General features: G+C 48.2%; 1 non-coding gene across 1 annotated transcript; it reads left to right on the forward strand.

Moving 5' to 3' along the window:
• The first annotated feature begins 4,857 nt into the window (after positions 1-4,857).
• LOC132833032 (U1 spliceosomal RNA) lies at positions 4,858-5,021 on the forward strand. The gene has a single exon (XR_009647025.1). It is a non-coding gene; the product is annotated as a U1 spliceosomal RNA (small nuclear RNA).
• The last annotated feature ends 423 nt before the right edge of the window (positions 5,022-5,444 follow it).

A 5,444-nucleotide genomic window follows, 5' to 3' on the forward strand; every position in this document is an offset into this window, starting at 1 on the left:
ACATGGCCTCAGGGCATGATCTAGAGAGAGAGAGAGCAACCCAACATTTCACTGCCACCCGGAGAACTAGCTGTGAGGTCGCTTTACTGTTTAAAGCCAACCTGTCCCTAAAATGTACCCCTGCTGTGAACCCCACCACCCTGCTCCCACTCACTCAGAACCTCATTGCGGATGACCATGACTGTTTAGACCTTGTTCAGCAGGTTGTTACTCCACGCACTGACCTCTGTGAAACACCTCTAGACAATCCTGACCTCATACTCTATACAGATGGCTCATCCTTCAGGCCCTCAGACCACTGCACACTGGCAGGGTATGCTGTCTGTTCCCCTTTCACGGTCCGAGAGTCAGCTGCACTGCCAGATGGCACATCTGCACAGGCTGCGGAGCTGTTTGGGGTCACTAGGGCTTGCATCATTGCAAAAGATTACACAGCAAACATTGATACTGTCTCTAGATAGGCCTTCAGAGTCGTCCATGATTTTAGCCCACTTTGGAAACAGAGAGGCTTCATCACGTCAGAAGGGAGGCCACTACAACACGCTGTGCTGAATTCTAACCTCCTGGAAGCGGTCCTCTTACCCTCCGCCCTAGCCATTATAAAATGAGCTGCCCATACCTCTGCCACTGACCGTATCACCCTGGGGAATGCCTCAGCTGACCCAGCAGCCTGGGAGGCCGCACTGCCCCCCACCACTCACCCCCTGCCCACCCCAGAATAGGGAAGGCCCCAGTATTGCCTGATCCTATGGAGACAGTGTGAGATGCCCAACAGGCTTCTCCACCACAAGGAAAGGAGAGTTGGGCCCCACATTGGGACCACACAGTCTCCTTCCCTACAGCTGCTCAGACACCCTGACGGCCACATCATTTACCCAAGAGCCCACCTACACTCACTGACCCTCGCAGCCCATGGCATTGGCCACATGGGCAAGAGGGGCATGATGCACACTTTAACGCAGTCCTGGTATGCCCCGGGATTTGCTGCCACTGCCCTGCTAGATTATGTTCAGGCCCTGAGCAGGAGCATTAGTGTTCCACACACCCAGGTCAGAGGTTGTAGCAAAACATTGCCCCGGTGGGATGGATCTTTGAGAATGCTGGTGGCCTTTCCTTGACAGTGGGCCTAGTAGATGGATTCTATAGATGGGAGGTTGGCCTTTGTGATTGTCCGGGCTGAGTTCACCACTCTCTGTAACCGTCTCTGATCTTGAATGGTATAGTTGCCATACCAGGTAGTGAAACACCCAGACAGAATGCTCTCGATGGTGCACCTATAAAAGCTGGCAAGGGTATTCACCGTCATGCCAAATTCCCTCAGCTGCCTGAGGAAGAAGAGACATTGCTGGGCCTTTGTAACCAGTGCGTTCACATGAAGAGTCCAAGAAAGCTTGATGTGGATGACCACTCCCAGGAGCTTGACACTCTCCACTCGTTCCACCTCTGTGCTATTGATGGGTAAGGGGCGTGAGTAACATCCCACTGAAAGTCAGTAATGAGTTCCTTGGTTTTGCGACATTGAGAGCTAGGTTGTTCTCAGTGCACCATTTTTCAAGGTCTTCCACCTCCCCGTCTGTGACCAATTTTGTCGCCATCTGAGATTCAATGACTGTGGTGATGTGATCAGCAAACTTGTAAATGGCATTAGTCTGGTATTTGGTGATGGGTATACAGTGAGTACAGTAGGGGACTAAGTACGCACCCCTGGGCCGGCTCCAGTGTTGAGTGTTGGTGAAGATGAAACATTGTCCCCAGTTTTCACTGATTGTGGCCTGTGGGTCAGGAAAGTGAGGATCCAGTTGCAGAGAGTGGGGCTCAGTCTGAGATCACTGAGTTTAGTAATCAGCCTCAAGGGAATAATAGTGTTGAAGGCTGAACTGTGGTCAATGAGTAGGAGTCTTACATAGCTGTTCTTGGTGTCCAGATGTTCTAGGGAGGAGTGAAGGGCAAGTGATGTGGCACCTGACGTGGATCTGTTGGTCCAATAGACAAATTAGAGTGGGTCAAAGAGGAGTGGGGAGGCTGGAGTTGACTAATGCAATGACCAGCTTTTCAAAGCACTTCATGACCACCAAAGTTAGGGCCACTGGGCGGTAGTCATGGACACATGCTGCATGAAACTTCTTAGGCACAGGGATGATGTTGGCCCTCTTGAAGCAGGCAGCGACAGTGGCCGGCTGCAGGGAGAGCTGGAAGATGTCCGAGAAAACCTCTGCCAGTTGGTCTGTGCATGTCCTGAGTGCACGGCCTGGTACTCCATCTGGTCCCATCGCTCTCCTTGGATTCACACGAAGGAAAACTGATCTGACCTCTGATGCAGTGGATGCTGGGATAGGTTCGTGAGGACTTGTCAGAATAGGTGTTACCTCCCAATCGAAATTCTGCTCAAAGCGAGCATAGAAGGTGTTGAGATGGTCTGGGAGGGATATGTCATCGTCTGCTGTCTTGTCCCTTTTTAAAGAAATTACAGCTCTTTTGGGCTTCTGAAAACAACATTGGCCAATTGAATAGCCTGCTGGGAAAAGTGGATAACTGAAGTTGGATCAGGCCAGACCAACAGGTATGCACACTGTTCCCCTGATTGATGATATGGAACAGGTTTTAATAGGACAGTGGGAACTGCGGTATGAAGGCAGGAAGCTTGCAGCATTCACTGCGATCAAGTCAGACAGATATACAGGCCATTCAACTTGATTGATTGAATAGGTGCTGACAGGACAATACTGCAAGGTTTCGGGTGGGACAGTAGATCTGAGTTTCAGTCGAACTGCTATTGAGACAGTTTGGCTCCTCAGGTCTGCTCGGTCAATAGGGAAATGACAATATCCAACACTGTCTTTTGTAACAGTCTTCCCGAGGTAGAATGTCAATTAACATCAAGTAACTAATTTATGCTAATTACATTCTTACATCAAACCGTTGCTGCCCAACAGCACTCGGAGTTGACCCAGATAATTAGTTCAAAGCCCAGTCCTGGTAAAGGGTGAGTCCCAAAACATTGACTTCTCCACCTCCTGATGCTGCCTGGCTTGCTGTGTTCTTCCAGCCTCCTGTCAAATAAGGCAACTCAGATCAGACGGGTGCCCTCGCACACTCCAGAGAGAATATTAGCACCAAGAATCAGAAACCATGGGAGCAGGAGGAACAGCCCGATCTTCAGTTTGACCCACTATAATGGGGTAGTATAAACCTCTTTGTCACCCTCTGAAAATGCAATCTTGCACAAATAAGAGATGCCTTTTGTTTGTTTGTTGATTAGAGTAAAAGTCTAATGTTTATTAGTCTCTCTGATATGCTACTGTACCCTGCATTTGTGAAAACAAATATATATATATGATTAGATTCCCGAGATAATGGAAACAGGCCCTTCGGCCCAACCAGCTCACACTGACTCCCCCGACAGTAACCCACCTTGACCCATTTCCCTCTGACTAATGCACCTAACACTATGGGCAATTTAGCACGTCCGATTCACCTGACCTGCACATCTTTGGGTTGTGGGAGGAAACCGGAGCACCTGGAGGAAACCCACTCAGACGCAGGGAGAATGTACAAACTCCACACAGACAGTTGTCCAAGGCTGGATTTGAACCTGGGACATTGGTGCTGTGAGGCAGCCATGCTAACCACTGAGCCACCATATATATGTAAAGACATTTTAATGAATAAAGGATAATATTTAAAATTAAAACTTAAATTGCGCTCTCAAAGCCAGAGGGCACAGGCATGAAAGAACTGGAAAGTTGCTCTGGAAATGAGAAGGACAGGTGGGTTTTATAGAGGTGCTATATGGGAGTAGCATGGCGGCTCAGTGGTGAGCACCGCTGCCTCACAGCACCAGGGACACAGGTTTGATTCCAGCCTCTGGCGACTGTGTGTAGTTTGCACATTCTCCCCATGTCTGTGCCGGTTTCCTCCCACAGTCCAAAGGTGTGCAGGTTAAGTGAATTGGCCGTGCTAAAATTTCCTGTAGTGTTGGGTGCATCCGAGGGGAAATGGTTCTGGGTGGATTACTCTTCCAAGGGTCTGTGTGGACTTGTTGGGCTGAAGGGCCTGTTTCCTCACTGTAGGGAATCTAATCTTGTACTTCAACCATAATAACCAGGTGTCATGGTAAAACACGTGTCATTATTAAAATAAGTAAGCAAGTAAATCAAAGACATATATGAAAATAATATTTACATTTGAATCACAGGCGACTGTTTTTCGAAACAACAGAGGGTGTTGAAAACGTGGAATGTGCATCCAGAAAAGGTGGTGCTGCTCTCAGTTTAATGTCACATCCAAACAGCGTTGAGAAATATTTCCTTGTTCCTGGCACCTTTCACCTTAACCGTGAGGTCTCCTGTAGTGATTGATTTGCATGGTGGGACACAGAGGGGGGAAGATTGCAAAGCTGCAGTTTCACAAAAGAAGATTTGTTCAATTTGGAGGGATTAGGAAAAAGTGATTTCAAAATAGCTTTCAAGTTTTACCAGCAAAGCTTAAAAATTGCTTTTATTCGCGTTCACCTCACATTGTAAACAGTGTTTGGTAACAGATTGCTTCAAGTGTATGAGCAATGTTTGGGGCTTTGTTTTGGTGAAAGAGGAGGCAGTGTGAAGGGGGCGGGGAAGGGCGGAGCTTTTCCGTTTAAGGATGATATGCAAATTATCGCAGCTTCTCAGGTCTCCCAGTGAGTGTCGGATTGAGTGAAACCTGAGCCTTTCGGGATGTTCTGTGATCCGGGTGAGAAATTGCGCTGTTGTACAGACAGGGAACCTTCGAGAGGTGTATTTGCGATTTTCGAGCCGGCAGTTAGTATGAGTGTAAGAGGTATGGGGTGTTGTTGGGTTTGAGCGAGTGAGAGTATTGAGCATACTTACCTGGCAGGGGAGATACCATGATCAACAAGGTGGTTCTCCCAGGACGAGGCTATCCCATTGCACTTCGGGTGTGCTGACGCCTGCGATGTCCCCAAATGCGGGATACTCGACTGCAAAATTTGTGGTAGTGGGGGACTGCGTTCGCGCTCTCCCCTGATTTACAAGCAAAAAGCAGATCTTTCAGTAGATGGCGCTCACTTGTGCTTCATGCGGCTTCCTATATCCCGCGCACTGATGTTCAATTCAGTTTCACCCAAATCGGCAGATGATACCGCACGTCTTACTTCATCCTGCAATAAACCGCTGTGTTCAAAGCTTTTCATAAGAGGACCAAGCCCTTCAAATAACCAAATCTGCGCCAGCATTTGCTCCATTTCCCTCTATTTACTGCCTATTCCAGTATTGCCCAAAGTGCCTCTTTCAACAATTTATTCGACAGATTATATTCAGCTCTGTCCACTGATTCTTCACCACCAGCTCCAGGTAAAAGGAGACGGTGGATACTGTCATCTAATCATACAACTTTACAGTATGGAAGCAGGCTGTTCGGCCCATATTGCCCATGCTGCACACTCCATA

The sequence above is a fragment of the Hemiscyllium ocellatum genome, chromosome 35 (genome assembly GCF_020745735.1).
Source record: "Hemiscyllium ocellatum isolate sHemOce1 chromosome 35, sHemOce1.pat.X.cur, whole genome shotgun sequence".
Lineage (NCBI taxonomy): Eukaryota > Metazoa > Chordata > Chondrichthyes > Orectolobiformes > Hemiscylliidae > Hemiscyllium > Hemiscyllium ocellatum.